Source organism: Ranitomeya imitator, unplaced genomic scaffold, assembly GCF_032444005.1.
Source record: "Ranitomeya imitator isolate aRanImi1 unplaced genomic scaffold, aRanImi1.pri SCAFFOLD_1560, whole genome shotgun sequence".
Classification (NCBI taxonomy): Eukaryota; Metazoa; Chordata; class Amphibia; order Anura; family Dendrobatidae; genus Ranitomeya; species Ranitomeya imitator.
Window position 1 is genome coordinate 1 of NW_027194921.1, and position 15,438 is coordinate 15,438.

Consider the following 15,438-nt stretch of genomic DNA (forward strand, 5'->3'; position numbering starts at 1 on the left):
TTTGGCGCTCCAGAGTGCAACTATTAGTGCAAGTCTGCAAATTGCCCCTTTAAAAAAAAAAAAGACAATCCCCCTACCATGTGGTCTGCTGCTGTTCCAGCAGCAGACTGAAGACGGCGCCATTTTTCTCTGCCTTAGATAAGTCCAGAGCCCATTGTGACACGTGAGAGTTCCGGAGTCAATGGCTGAAGGCCCCATTGTGACAGCAGCAGCAGGTGAAGGTTCCGTGCATAGATTCTATCTACTGCAGGCGGGCAGGCAGCAGCAGCGCACCCAGTTGGTCAAAAGCATTAGAATACTACTCACACAGTACAAGACAAAATAGACAAGACTAGCACATTCAAGATCATCACAGACACCATTTTTCCTTCTTTATTGAAATACATATCATACACCACATAATTAAAAGTCAGTGGTCCACAAGAGGGAGCCAATGTTTTACAAAGGAATTTGTGCATGCGGTCACAAATGTAGTATGTATGGCCGAACTACTCGTAGGATACTTCAATTTAAACACTTCATGCTGACAGACAGCAGGCAGGCAGGCAGGCAGGCAGGCAGGCAGGCAGGCAGGCAGGCAGGCAGGCAGGGGCCTAATTTTGTAGATGGCACAATATATTAGCAACACTGTTACAAAGGCCTCATTCGGGCCTACATCTTAACACACCTGTTGCAACCAGCAAAGATTGCTTGATTGCTTGATTGATTGATTGCATATTGGATGCAATCCAATGCTGAACATGCACAGGTGAAAGCAAGGCACAGGAAATGTTGCAAACGGTCCAGTGAAACTGAGCAAATTGCTACATTTGCCACCTGAAACGTGCTTCTTTGACCCTGAAAAGAATTCTCAGAAAGTGTTAAATGACAACTTGCTGGGCTGATTTCAATTCAATCTGTTTTTGGAAACCGGATCAGAGAAGGGGTGCACTGTTCCCGGAGATACTGCAATAACGGGTCAATGCGTGGAGTGGACAGAGCAAGCTCCATTTCCAGCTCCCTGTTCTAAAAATCCATTTAATATATGGTCCCCAAATAGGGGACGTATCAGATATTAAACTGATAAGAACAGATACTACACTTGATCTTAGCCAAAAGGCCGAGAAGCGATAGCCTGAAATGGTTTGCCACTCCAGACGCCCCATGGCCCACAACCAGGACTCACTGTGGAGAGAGCCCAAAAGATGATTGCCCAGGGGAAGACATTTTTTTTCTAAACTCTGGATGCCTTCTCAAATGGCAGTTCTGGTGTGTGTGGGGGCGTGTGGGGGGTGTGTGGGGGTGTGTGGGGGTGTGTTCAATTTGGGCCCAACGCGTTTTTAAAAAATCTGCCTAACTCCGCCTAATCTGCATAACGCCGCCTGATCTGCATAACTCCGCCCATCTGAACACACCCTCCATCCCTTTGGCGCTCCAGAGTGCAACTATTAGTGCAAGTCTGCAAATTGCCCCTTTAAAAAAAAAAAAGACAATCCCCCTACCATGTGGTCTGCTGCTGTTCCAGCAGCAGACTGAAGACGGCGCCATTTTTCTCTGCCTTAGATAAGTCCAGAGCCCATTGTGACACGTGAGAGTTCCGGAGTCAATGGCTGAAGGCCCCATTGTGACAGCAGCAGCAGGTGAAGGTTCCGTGCATAGATTCTATCTACTGCAGGCGGGCAGGCAGCAGCAGCGCACCCAGTTGGTCAAAAGCATTAGAATACTACTCACACAGTACAAGACAAAATAGACAAGACTAGCACATTCAAGATCATCACAGACACCATTTTTCCTTCTTTATTGAAATACATATCATACACCACATAATTAAAAGTCAGTGGTCCACAAGAGGGAGCCAATGTTTTACAAAGGAATTTGTGCATGCGGTCACAAATGTAGTATGTATGGCCGAACTACTCGTAGGATACTTCAATTTAAACACTTCATGCTGACAGACAGCAGGCAGGCAGGCAGGCAGGAGGCAGGCAGGCAGGCAGGCAGGCAGGCAGGCAGGGGCCTAATTTTGTAGATGGCACAATATATTAGCAACACTGTTACAAAGGCCTCATTCGGGCCTACATCTTAACACACCTGTTGCAACCAGCAAAGATTGCTTGATTGCTTGATTGATTGATTGCATATTGGATGCAATCCAATGCTGAACATGCACAGGTGAAAGCAAGGCACAGGAAATGTTGCAAACGGTCCAGTGAAACTGAGCAAATTGCTACATTTGCCACCTGAAACGTGCTTCTTTGACCCTGAAAAGAATTCTCAGAAAGTGTTAAATGACAACTTGCTGGGCTGATTTCAATTCAATCTGTTTTTGGAAACCGGATCAGAGAAGGGGTGCACTGTTCCCGGAGATACTGCAATAACGGGTCAATGCGTGGAGTGGACAGAGCAAGCTCCATTTCCAGCTCCCTGTTCTAAAAATCCATTTAATATATGGTCCCCAAATAGGGGACGTATCAGATATTAAACTGATAAGAACAGATACTACACTTGATCTTAGCCAAAAGGCCGAGAAGCGATAGCCTGAAATGGTTTGCCACTCCAGACGCCCCATGGCCCACAACCAGGACTCACTGTGGAGAGAGCCCAAAAGATGATTGCCCAGGGGAAGACATTTTTTTTCTAAACTCTGGATGCCTTCTCAAATGGCAGTTCTGGTGTGTGTGGGGGCGTGTGGGGGGTGTGTGGGGGTGTGTGGGGGTGTGTTCAATTTGGGCCCAACGCGTTTTTAAAAAATCTGCCTAACTCCGCCTAATCTGCATAACGCCGCCTGATCTGCATAACTCCGCCCATCTGAACACACCCTCCATCCCTTTGGCGCTCCAGAGTGCAACTATTAGTGCAAGTCTGCAAATTGCCCCTTTAAAAAAAAAAAAGACAATCCCCCTACCATGTGGTCTGCTGCTGTTCCAGCAGCAGACTGAAGACGGCGCCATTTTTCTCTGCCTTAGATAAGTCCAGAGCCCATTGTGACACGTGAGAGTTCCGGAGTCAATGGCTGAAGGCCCCATTGTGACAGCAGCAGCAGGTGAAGGTTCCGTGCATAGATTCTATCTACTGCAGGCGGGCAGGCAGCAGCAGCGCACCCAGTTGGTCAAAAGCATTAGAATACTACTCACACAGTACAAGACAAAATAGACAAGACTAGCACATTCAAGATCATCACAGACACCATTTTTCCTTCTTTATTGAAATACATATCATACACCACATAATTAAAAGTCAGTGGTCCACAAGAGGGAGCCAATGTTTTACAAAGGAATTTGTGCATGCGGTCACAAATGTAGTATGTATGGCCGAACTACTCGTAGGATACTTCAATTTAAACACTTCATGCTGACAGACAGCAGGCAGGCAGGCAGGCAGGCAGGCAGGCAGGCAGGCAGGCAGGCAGGCAGGCAGGGGCCTAATTTTGTAGATGGCACAATATATTAGCAACACTGTTACAAAGGCCTCATTCGGGCCTACATCTTAACACACCTGTTGCAACCAGCAAAGATTGCTTGATTGCTTGATTGATTGATTGCATATTGGATGCAATCCAATGCTGAACATGCACAGGTGAAAGCAAGGCACAGGAAATGTTGCAAACGGTCCAGTGAAACTGAGCAAATTGCTACATTTGCCACCTGAAACGTGCTTCTTTGACCCTGAAAAGAATTCTCAGAAAGTGTTAAATGACAACTTGCTGGGCTGATTTCAATTCAATCTGTTTTTGGAAACCGGATCAGAGAAGGGGTGCACTGTTCCCGGAGATACTGCAATAACGGGTCAATGCGTGGAGTGGACAGAGCAAGCTCCATTTCCAGCTCCCTGTTCTAAAAATCCATTTAATATATGGTCCCCAAATAGGGGACGTATCAGATATTAAACTGATAAGAACAGATACTACACTTGATCTTAGCCAAAAGGCCGAGAAGCGATAGCCTGAAATGGTTTGCCACTCCAGACGCCCCATGGCCCACAACCAGGACTCACTGTGGAGAGAGCCCAAAAGATGATTGCCCAGGGGAAGACATTTTTTTTCTAAACTCTGGATGCCTTCTCAAATGGCAGTTCTGGTGTGTGTGGGGGCGTGTGGGGGGTGTGTGGGGGTGTGTGGGGGTGTGTTCAATTTGGGCCCAACGCGTTTTTAAAAAATCTGCCTAACTCCGCCTAATCTGCATAACGCCGCCTGATCTGCATAACTCCGCCCATCTGAACACACCCTCCATCCCTTTGGCGCTCCAGAGTGCAACTATTAGTGCAAGTCTGCAAATTGCCCCTTTAAAAAAAAAAAAGACAATCCCCCTACCATGTGGTCTGCTGCTGTTCCAGCAGCAGACTGAAGACGGCGCCATTTTTCTCTGCCTTAGATAAGTCCAGAGCCCATTGTGACACGTGAGAGTTCCGGAGTCAATGGCTGAAGGCCCCATTGTGACAGCAGCAGCAGGTGAAGGTTCCGTGCATAGATTCTATCTACTGCAGGCGGGCAGGCAGCAGCAGCGCACCCAGTTGGTCAAAAGCATTAGAATACTACTCACACAGTACAAGACAAAATAGACAAGACTAGCACATTCAAGATCATCACAGACACCATTTTTCCTTCTTTATTGAAATACATATCATACACCACATAATTAAAAGTCAGTGGTCCACAAGAGGGAGCCAATGTTTTACAAAGGAATTTGTGCATGCGGTCACAAATGTAGTATGTATGGCCGAACTACTCGTAGGATACTTCAATTTAAACACTTCATGCTGACAGACAGCAGGCAGGCAGGCAGGCAGGCAGGCAGGCAGGCAGGCAGGCAGGCAGGCAGGCAGGGGCCTAATTTTGTAGATGGCACAATATATTAGCAACACTGTTACAAAGGCCTCATTCGGGCCTACATCTTAACACACCTGTTGCAACCAGCAAAGATTGCTTGATTGCTTGATTGATTGATTGCATATTGGATGCAATCCAATGCTGAACATGCACAGGTGAAAGCAAGGCACAGGAAATGTTGCAAACGGTCCAGTGAAACTGAGCAAATTGCTACATTTGCCACCTGAAACGTGCTTCTTTGACCCTGAAAAGAATTCTCAGAAAGTGTTAAATGACAACTTGCTGGGCTGATTTCAATTCAATCTGTTTTTGGAAACCGGATCAGAGAAGGGGTGCACTGTTCCCGGAGATACTGCAATAACGGGTCAATGCGTGGAGTGGACAGAGCAAGCTCCATTTCCAGCTCCCTGTTCTAAAAATCCATTTAATATATGGTCCCCAAATAGGGGACGTATCAGATATTAAACTGATAAGAACAGATACTACACTTGATCTTAGCCAAAAGGCCGAGAAGCGATAGCCTGAAATGGTTTGCCACTCCAGACGCCCCATGGCCCACAACCAGGACTCACTGTGGAGAGAGCCCAAAAGATGATTGCCCAGGGGAAGACATTTTTTTTCTAAACTCTGGATGCCTTCTCAAATGGCAGTTCTGGTGTGTGTGGGGGCGTGTGGGGGGTGTGTGGGGGTGTGTGGGGGTGTGTTCAATTTGGGCCCAACGCGTTTTTAAAAAATCTGCCTAACTCCGCCTAATCTGCATAACGCCGCCTGATCTGCATAACTCCGCCCATCTGAACACACCCTCCATCCCTTTGGCGCTCCAGAGTGCAACTATTAGTGCAAGTCTGCAAATTGCCCCTTTAAAAAAAAAAAAGACAATCCCCCTACCATGTGGTCTGCTGCTGTTCCAGCAGCAGACTGAAGACGGCGCCATTTTTCTCTGCCTTAGATAAGTCCAGAGCCCATTGTGACACGTGAGAGTTCCGGAGTCAATGGCTGAAGGCCCCATTGTGACAGCAGCAGCAGGTGAAGGTTCCGTGCATAGATTCTATCTACTGCAGGCGGGCAGGCAGCAGCAGCGCACCCAGTTGGTCAAAAGCATTAGAATACTACTCACACAGTACAAGACAAAATAGACAAGACTAGCACATTCAAGATCATCACAGACACCATTTTTCCTTCTTTATTGAAATACATATCATACACCACATAATTAAAAGTCAGTGGTCCACAAGAGGGAGCCAATGTTTTACAAAGGAATTTGTGCATGCGGTCACAAATGTAGTATGTATGGCCGAACTACTCGTAGGATACTTCAATTTAAACACTTCATGCTGACAGACAGCAGGCAGGCAGGCAGGCAGGCAGGCAGGCAGGCAGGCAGGCAGGCAGGCAGGCAGGGGCCTAATTTTGTAGATGGCACAATATATTAGCAACACTGTTACAAAGGCCTCATTCGGGCCTACATCTTAACACACCTGTTGCAACCAGCAAAGATTGCTTGATTGCTTGATTGATTGATTGCATATTGGATGCAATCCAATGCTGAACATGCACAGGTGAAAGCAAGGCACAGGAAATGTTGCAAACGGTCCAGTGAAACTGAGCAAATTGCTACATTTGCCACCTGAAACGTGCTTCTTTGACCCTGAAAAGAATTCTCAGAAAGTGTTAAATGACAACTTGCTGGGCTGATTTCAATTCAATCTGTTTTTGGAAACCGGATCAGAGAAGGGGTGCACTGTTCCCGGAGATACTGCAATAACGGGTCAATGCGTGGAGTGGACAGAGCAAGCTCCATTTCCAGCTCCCTGTTCTAAAAATCCATTTAATATATGGTCCCCAAATAGGGGACGTATCAGATATTAAACTGATAAGAACAGATACTACACTTGATCTTAGCCAAAAGGCCGAGAAGCGATAGCCTGAAATGGTTTGCCACTCCAGACGCCCCATGGCCCACAACCAGGACTCACTGTGGAGAGAGCCCAAAAGATGATTGCCCAGGGGAAGACATTTTTTTTCTAAACTCTGGATGCCTTCTCAAATGGCAGTTCTGGTGTGTGTGGGGGCGTGTGGGGGGTGTGTGGGGGTGTGTGGGGGTGTGTTCAATTTGGGCCCAACGCGTTTTTAAAAAATCTGCCTAACTCCGCCTAATCTGCATAACGCCGCCTGATCTGCATAACTCCGCCCATCTGAACACACCCTCCATCCCTTTGGCGCTCCAGAGTGCAACTATTAGTGCAAGTCTGCAAATTGCCCCTTTAAAAAAAAAAAAGACAATCCCCCTACCATGTGGTCTGCTGCTGTTCCAGCAGCAGACTGAAGACGGCGCCATTTTTCTCTGCCTTAGATAAGTCCAGAGCCCATTGTGACACGTGAGAGTTCCGGAGTCAATGGCTGAAGGCCCCATTGTGACAGCAGCAGCAGGTGAAGGTTCCGTGCATAGATTCTATCTACTGCAGGCGGGCAGGCAGCAGCAGCGCACCCAGTTGGTCAAAAGCATTAGAATACTACTCACACAGTACAAGACAAAATAGACAAGACTAGCACATTCAAGATCATCACAGACACCATTTTTCCTTCTTTATTGAAATACATATCATACACCACATAATTAAAAGTCAGTGGTCCACAAGAGGGAGCCAATGTTTTACAAAGGAATTTGTGCATGCGGTCACAAATGTAGTATGTATGGCCGAACTACTCGTAGGATACTTCAATTTAAACACTTCATGCTGACAGACAGCAGGCAGGCAGGCAGGCAGGCAGGCAGGCAGGCAGGCAGGCAGGCAGGCAGGCAGGGGCCTAATTTTGTAGATGGCACAATATATTAGCAACACTGTTACAAAGGCCTCATTCGGGCCTACATCTTAACACACCTGTTGCAACCAGCAAAGATTGCTTGATTGCTTGATTGATTGATTGCATATTGGATGCAATCCAATGCTGAACATGCACAGGTGAAAGCAAGGCACAGGAAATGTTGCAAACGGTCCAGTGAAACTGAGCAAATTGCTACATTTGCCACCTGAAACGTGCTTCTTTGACCCTGAAAAGAATTCTCAGAAAGTGTTAAATGACAACTTGCTGGGCTGATTTCAATTCAATCTGTTTTTGGAAACCGGATCAGAGAAGGGGTGCACTGTTCCCGGAGATACTGCAATAACGGGTCAATGCGTGGAGTGGACAGAGCAAGCTCCATTTCCAGCTCCCTGTTCTAAAAATCCATTTAATATATGGTCCCCAAATAGGGGACGTATCAGATATTAAACTGATAAGAACAGATACTACACTTGATCTTAGCCAAAAGGCCGAGAAGCGATAGCCTGAAATGGTTTGCCACTCCAGACGCCCCATGGCCCACAACCAGGACTCACTGTGGAGAGAGCCCAAAAGATGATTGCCCAGGGGAAGACATTTTTTTTCTAAACTCTGGATGCCTTCTCAAATGGCAGTTCTGGTGTGTGTGGGGGCGTGTGGGGGGTGTGTGGGGGTGTGTGGGGGTGTGTTCAATTTGGGCCCAACGCGTTTTTAAAAAATCTGCCTAACTCCGCCTAATCTGCATAACGCCGCCTGATCTGCATAACTCCGCCCATCTGAACACACCCTCCATCCCTTTGGCGCTCCAGAGTGCAACTATTAGTGCAAGTCTGCAAATTGCCCCTTTAAAAAAAAAAAAGACAATCCCCCTACCATGTGGTCTGCTGCTGTTCCAGCAGCAGACTGAAGACGGCGCCATTTTTCTCTGCCTTAGATAAGTCCAGAGCCCATTGTGACACGTGAGAGTTCCGGAGTCAATGGCTGAAGGCCCCATTGTGACAGCAGCAGCAGGTGAAGGTTCCGTGCATAGATTCTATCTACTGCAGGCGGGCAGGCAGCAGCAGCGCACCCAGTTGGTCAAAAGCATTAGAATACTACTCACACAGTACAAGACAAAATAGACAAGACTAGCACATTCAAGATCATCACAGACACCATTTTTCCTTCTTTATTGAAATACATATCATACACCACATAATTAAAAGTCAGTGGTCCACAAGAGGGAGCCAATGTTTTACAAAGGAATTTGTGCATGCGGTCACAAATGTAGTATGTATGGCCGAACTACTCGTAGGATACTTCAATTTAAACACTTCATGCTGACAGACAGCAGGCAGGCAGGCAGGCAGGCAGGCAGGCAGGCAGGCAGGCAGGCAGGCAGGCAGGGGCCTAATTTTGTAGATGGCACAATATATTAGCAACACTGTTACAAAGGCCTCATTCGGGCCTACATCTTAACACACCTGTTGCAACCAGCAAAGATTGCTTGATTGCTTGATTGATTGATTGCATATTGGATGCAATCCAATGCTGAACATGCACAGGTGAAAGCAAGGCACAGGAAATGTTGCAAACGGTCCAGTGAAACTGAGCAAATTGCTACATTTGCCACCTGAAACGTGCTTCTTTGACCCTGAAAAGAATTCTCAGAAAGTGTTAAATGACAACTTGCTGGGCTGATTTCAATTCAATCTGTTTTTGGAAACCGGATCAGAGAAGGGGTGCACTGTTCCCGGAGATACTGCAATAACGGGTCAATGCGTGGAGTGGACAGAGCAAGCTCCATTTCCAGCTCCCTGTTCTAAAAATCCATTTAATATATGGTCCCCAAATAGGGGACGTATCAGATATTAAACTGATAAGAACAGATACTACACTTGATCTTAGCCAAAAGGCCGAGAAGCGATAGCCTGAAATGGTTTGCCACTCCAGACGCCCCATGGCCCACAACCAGGACTCACTGTGGAGAGAGCCCAAAAGATGATTGCCCAGGGGAAGACATTTTTTTTCTAAACTCTGGATGCCTTCTCAAATGGCAGTTCTGGTGTGTGTGGGGGCGTGTGGGGGGTGTGTGGGGGTGTGTGGGGGTGTGTTCAATTTGGGCCCAACGCGTTTTTAAAAAATCTGCCTAACTCCGCCTAATCTGCATAACGCCGCCTGATCTGCATAACTCCGCCCATCTGAACACACCCTCCATCCCTTTGGCGCTCCAGAGTGCAACTATTAGTGCAAGTCTGCAAATTGCCCCTTTAAAAAAAAAAAAGACAATCCCCCTACCATGTGGTCTGCTGCTGTTCCAGCAGCAGACTGAAGACGGCGCCATTTTTCTCTGCCTTAGATAAGTCCAGAGCCCATTGTGACACGTGAGAGTTCCGGAGTCAATGGCTGAAGGCCCCATTGTGACAGCAGCAGCAGGTGAAGGTTCCGTGCATAGATTCTATCTACTGCAGGCGGGCAGGCAGCAGCAGCGCACCCAGTTGGTCAAAAGCATTAGAATACTACTCACACAGTACAAGACAAAATAGACAAGACTAGCACATTCAAGATCATCACAGACACCATTTTTCCTTCTTTATTGAAATACATATCATACACCACATAATTAAAAGTCAGTGGTCCACAAGAGGGAGCCAATGTTTTACAAAGGAATTTGTGCATGCGGTCACAAATGTAGTATGTATGGCCGAACTACTCGTAGGATACTTCAATTTAAACACTTCATGCTGACAGACAGCAGGCAGGCAGGCAGGCAGGCAGGCAGGCAGGCAGGCAGGCAGGCAGGCAGGAGGGGCCTAATTTTGTAGATGGCACAATATATTAGCAACACTGTTACAAAGGCCTCATTCGGGCCTACATCTTAACACACCTGTTGCAACCAGCAAAGATTGCTTGATTGCTTGATTGATTGATTGCATATTGGATGCAATCCAATGCTGAACATGCACAGGTGAAAGCAAGGCACAGGAAATGTTGCAAACGGTCCAGTGAAACTGAGCAAATTGCTACATTTGCCACCTGAAACGTGCTTCTTTGACCCTGAAAAGAATTCTCAGAAAGTGTTAAATGACAACTTGCTGGGCTGATTTCAATTCAATCTGTTTTTGGAAACCGGATCAGAGAAGGGGTGCACTGTTCCCGGAGATACTGCAATAACGGGTCAATGCGTGGAGTGGACAGAGCAAGCTCCATTTCCAGCTCCCTGTTCTAAAAATCCATTTAATATATGGTCCCCAAATAGGGGACGTATCAGATATTAAACTGATAAGAACAGATACTACACTTGATCTTAGCCAAAAGGCCGAGAAGCGATAGCCTGAAATGGTTTGCCACTCCAGACGCCCCATGGCCCACAACCAGGACTCACTGTGGAGAGAGCCCAAAAGATGATTGCCCAGGGGAAGACATTTTTTTTCTAAACTCTGGATGCCTTCTCAAATGGCAGTTCTGGTGTGTGTGGGGGCGTGTGGGGGGTGTGTGGGGGTGTGTGGGGGTGTGTTCAATTTGGGCCCAACGCGTTTTTAAAAAATCTGCCTAACTCCGCCTAATCTGCATAACGCCGCCTGATCTGCATAACTCCGCCCATCTGAACACACCCTCCATCCCTTTGGCGCTCCAGAGTGCAACTATTAGTGCAAGTCTGCAAATTGCCCCTTTAAAAAAAAAAAAGACAATCCCCCTACCATGTGGTCTGCTGCTGTTCCAGCAGCAGACTGAAGACGGCGCCATTTTTCTCTGCCTTAGATAAGTCCAGAGCCCATTGTGACACGTGAGAGTTCCGGAGTCAATGGCTGAAGGCCCCATTGTGACAGCAGCAGCAGGTGAAGGTTCCGTGCATAGATTCTATCTACTGCAGGCGGGCAGGCAGCAGCAGCGCACCCAGTTGGTCAAAAGCATTAGAATACTACTCACACAGTACAAGACAAAATAGACAAGACTAGCACATTCAAGATCATCACAGACACCATTTTTCCTTCTTTATTGAAATACATATCATACACCACATAATTAAAAGTCAGTGGTCCACAAGAGGGAGCCAATGTTTTACAAAGGAATTTGTGCATGCGGTCACAAATGTAGTATGTATGGCCGAACTACTCGTAGGATACTTCAATTTAAACACTTCATGCTGACAGACAGCAGGCAGGCAGGCAGGCAGGCAGGCAGGCAGGCAGGCAGGCAGGCAGGCAGGCAGGGGCCTAATTTTGTAGATGGCACAATATATTAGCAACACTGTTACAAAGGCCTCATTCGGGCCTACATCTTAACACACCTGTTGCAACCAGCAAAGATTGCTTGATTGCTTGATTGATTGATTGCATATTGGATGCAATCCAATGCTGAACATGCACAGGTGAAAGCAAGGCACAGGAAATGTTGCAAACGGTCCAGTGAAACTGAGCAAATTGCTACATTTGCCACCTGAAACGTGCTTCTTTGACCCTGAAAAGAATTCTCAGAAAGTGTTAAATGACAACTTGCTGGGCTGATTTCAATTCAATCTGTTTTTGGAAACCGGATCAGAGAAGGGGTGCACTGTTCCCGGAGATACTGCAATAACGGGTCAATGCGTGGAGTGGACAGAGCAAGCTCCATTTCCAGCTCCCTGTTCTAAAAATCCATTTAATATATGGTCCCCAAATAGGGGACGTATCAGATATTAAACTGATAAGAACAGATACTACACTTGATCTTAGCCAAAAGGCCGAGAAGCGATAGCCTGAAATGGTTTGCCACTCCAGACGCCCCATGGCCCACAACCAGGACTCACTGTGGAGAGAGCCCAAAAGATGATTGCCCAGGGGAAGACATTTTTTTTCTAAACTCTGGATGCCTTCTCAAATGGCAGTTCTGGTGTGTGTGGGGGCGTGTGGGGGGTGTGTGGGGGTGTGTGGGGGTGTGTTCAATTTGGGCCCAACGCGTTTTTAAAAAATCTGCCTAACTCCGCCTAATCTGCATAACGCCGCCTGATCTGCATAACTCCGCCCATCTGAACACACCCTCCATCCCTTTGGCGCTCCAGAGTGCAACTATTAGTGCAAGTCTGCAAATTGCCCCTTTAAAAAAAAAAAAGACAATCCCCCTACCATGTGGTCTGCTGCTGTTCCAGCAGCAGACTGAAGACGGCGCCATTTTTCTCTGCCTTAGATAAGTCCAGAGCCCATTGTGACACGTGAGAGTTCCGGAGTCAATGGCTGAAGGCCCCATTGTGACAGCAGCAGCAGGTGAAGGTTCCGTGCATAGATTCTATCTACTGCAGGCGGGCAGGCAGCAGCAGCGCACCCAGTTGGTCAAAAGCATTAGAATACTACTCACACAGTACAAGACAAAATAGACAAGACTAGCACATTCAAGATCATCACAGACACCATTTTTCCTTCTTTATTGAAATACATATCATACACCACATAATTAAAAGTCAGTGGTCCACAAGAGGGAGCCAATGTTTTACAAAGGAATTTGTGCATGCGGTCACAAATGTAGTATGTATGGCCGAACTACTCGTAGGATACTTCAATTTAAACACTTCATGCTGACAGACAGCAGGCAGGCAGGCAGGCAGGCAGGCAGGCAGGCAGGCAGGCAGGCAGGCAGGCAGGGGCCTAATTTTGTAGATGGCACAATATATTAGCAACACTGTTACAAAGGCCTCATTCGGGCCTACATCTTAACACACCTGTTGCAACCAGCAAAGATTGCTTGATTGCTTGATTGATTGATTGCATATTGGATGCAATCCAATGCTGAACATGCACAGGTGAAAGCAAGGCACAGGAAATGTTGCAAACGGTCCAGTGAAACTGAGCAAATTGCTACATTTGCCACCTGAAACGTGCTTCTTTGACCCTGAAAAGAATTCTCAGAAAGTGTTAAATGACAACTTGCTGGGCTGATTTCAATTCAATCTGTTTTTGGAAACCGGATCAGAGAAGGGGTGCACTGTTCCCGGAGATACTGCAATAACGGGTCAATGCGTGGAGTGGACAGAGCAAGCTCCATTTCCAGCTCCCTGTTCTAAAAATCCATTTAATATATGGTCCCCAAATAGGGGACGTATCAGATATTAAACTGATAAGAACAGATACTACACTTGATCTTAGCCAAAAGGCCGAGAAGCGATAGCCTGAAATGGTTTGCCACTCCAGACGCCCCATGGCCCACAACCAGGACTCACTGTGGAGAGAGCCCAAAAGATGATTGCCCAGGGGAAGACATTTTTTTTCTAAACTCTGGATGCCTTCTCAAATGGCAGTTCTGGTGTGTGTGGGGGCGTGTGGGGGGTGTGTGGGGGTGTGTGGGGGTGTGTTCAATTTGGGCCCAACGCGTTTTTAAAAAATCTGCCTAACTCCGCCTAATCTGCATAACGCCGCCTGATCTGCATAACTCCGCCCATCTGAACACACCCTCCATCCCTTTGGCGCTCCAGAGTGCAACTATTAGTGCAAGTCTGCAAATTGCCCCTTTAAAAAAAAAAAAGACAATCCCCCTACCATGTGGTCTGCTGCTGTTCCAGCAGCAGACTGAAGACGGCGCCATTTTTCTCTGCCTTAGATAAGTCCAGAGCCCATTGTGACACGTGAGAGTTCCGGAGTCAATGGCTGAAGGCCCCATTGTGACAGCAGCAGCAGGTGAAGGTTCCGTGCATAGATTCTATCTACTGCAGGCGGGCAGGCAGCAGCAGCGCACCCAGTTGGTCAAAAGCATTAGAATACTACTCACACAGTACAAGACAAAATAGACAAGACTAGCACATTCAAGATCATCACAGACACCATTTTTCCTTCTTTATTGAAATACATATCATACACCACATAATTAAAAGTCAGTGGTCCACAAGAGGGAGCCAATGTTTTACAAAGGAATTTGTGCATGCGGTCACAAATGTAGTATGTATGGCCGAACTACTCGTAGGATACTTCAATTTAAACACTTCATGCTGACAGACAGCAGGCAGGCAGGCAGGCAGGCAGGCAGGCAGGCAGGCAGGCAGGCAGGCAGGCAGGGGCCTAATTTTGTAGATGGCACAATATATTAGCAACACTGTTACAAAGGCCTCATTCGGGCCTACATCTTAACACACCTGTTGCAACCAGCAAAGATTGCTTGATTGCTTGATTGATTGATTGCATATTGGATGCAATCCAATGCTGAACATGCACAGGTGAAAGCAAGGCACAGGAAATGTTGCAAACGGTCCAGTGAAACTGAGCAAATTGCTACATTTGCCACCTGAAACGTGCTTCTTTGACCCTGAAAAGAATTCTCAGAAAGTGTTAAATGACAACTTGCTGGGCTGATTTCAATTCAATCTGTTTTTGGAAACCGGATCAGAGAAGGGGTGCACTGTTCCCGGAGATACTGCAATAACGGGTCAATGCGTGGAGTGGACAGAGCAAGCTCCATTTCCAGCTCCCTGTTCTAAAAATCCATTTAATATATGGTCCCCAAATAGGGGACGTATCAGATATTAAACTGATAAGAACAGATACTACACTTGATCTTAGCCAAAAGGCCGAGAAGCGATAGCCTGAAATGGTTTGCCACTCCAGACGCCCCATGGCCCACAACCAGGACTCACTGTGGAGAGAGCCCAAAAGATGATTGCCCAGGGGAAGACATTTTTTTTCTAAACTCTGGATGCCTTCTCAAATGGCAGTTCTGGTGTGTGTGGGGGCGTGTGGGGGGTGTGTGGGGGTGTGTGGGGGTGTGTTCAATTTGGGCCCAACGCGTTTTTAAAAAATCTGCCTAACTCCGCCTAATCTGCATAACGCCGCCTGATCTGCATAACTCCGCCCATCTGAACACACCCTCCA

The 15,438-nt window shown here is 47.0% G+C and overlaps 11 non-coding genes across 11 annotated transcripts; all 11 read right to left on the reverse strand.

Moving 5' to 3' along the window:
* Nucleotides 1-920: 920 nt before the first annotated feature.
* On the reverse strand, nt 921-1,111 carry LOC138656629 (U2 spliceosomal RNA). Its single transcript, XR_011316933.1, has one exon. It is a non-coding gene; the product is annotated as a U2 spliceosomal RNA (small nuclear RNA).
* A 1,212-nt stretch (nt 1,112-2,323) lies between these two features.
* On the reverse strand, nt 2,324-2,514 carry LOC138656641 (U2 spliceosomal RNA). The gene has a single exon (XR_011316944.1). It is a non-coding gene; the product is annotated as a U2 spliceosomal RNA (small nuclear RNA).
* Nucleotides 2,515-3,727: 1,213 nt separating this feature from the next.
* Nucleotides 3,728-3,918, reverse strand: LOC138656647 (U2 spliceosomal RNA). The gene has a single exon (XR_011316950.1). It is a non-coding gene; the product is annotated as a U2 spliceosomal RNA (small nuclear RNA).
* Nucleotides 3,919-5,131: 1,213 nt separating this feature from the next.
* LOC138656648 (U2 spliceosomal RNA) lies at nt 5,132-5,322 on the reverse strand. The gene has a single exon (XR_011316951.1). It is a non-coding gene; the product is annotated as a U2 spliceosomal RNA (small nuclear RNA).
* A 1,213-nt stretch (nt 5,323-6,535) lies between these two features.
* On the reverse strand, nt 6,536-6,726 carry LOC138656649 (U2 spliceosomal RNA). The gene has a single exon (XR_011316952.1). It is a non-coding gene; the product is annotated as a U2 spliceosomal RNA (small nuclear RNA).
* Nucleotides 6,727-7,939: 1,213 nt separating this feature from the next.
* Nucleotides 7,940-8,130, reverse strand: LOC138656630 (U2 spliceosomal RNA). Its single transcript, XR_011316934.1, has one exon. It is a non-coding gene; the product is annotated as a U2 spliceosomal RNA (small nuclear RNA).
* A 1,213-nt stretch (nt 8,131-9,343) lies between these two features.
* Nucleotides 9,344-9,534, reverse strand: LOC138656631 (U2 spliceosomal RNA). Its single transcript, XR_011316935.1, has one exon. It is a non-coding gene; the product is annotated as a U2 spliceosomal RNA (small nuclear RNA).
* Nucleotides 9,535-10,746: 1,212 nt separating this feature from the next.
* Nucleotides 10,747-10,937, reverse strand: LOC138656632 (U2 spliceosomal RNA). Its single transcript, XR_011316936.1, has one exon. It is a non-coding gene; the product is annotated as a U2 spliceosomal RNA (small nuclear RNA).
* Nucleotides 10,938-12,150: 1,213 nt separating this feature from the next.
* On the reverse strand, nt 12,151-12,341 carry LOC138656633 (U2 spliceosomal RNA). Its single transcript, XR_011316937.1, has one exon. It is a non-coding gene; the product is annotated as a U2 spliceosomal RNA (small nuclear RNA).
* A 1,213-nt stretch (nt 12,342-13,554) lies between these two features.
* On the reverse strand, nt 13,555-13,745 carry LOC138656634 (U2 spliceosomal RNA). Its single transcript, XR_011316938.1, has one exon. It is a non-coding gene; the product is annotated as a U2 spliceosomal RNA (small nuclear RNA).
* A 1,213-nt stretch (nt 13,746-14,958) lies between these two features.
* On the reverse strand, nt 14,959-15,149 carry LOC138656635 (U2 spliceosomal RNA). The gene has a single exon (XR_011316939.1). It is a non-coding gene; the product is annotated as a U2 spliceosomal RNA (small nuclear RNA).
* Between the last annotated feature and the right edge of the window lie 289 nt (nt 15,150-15,438).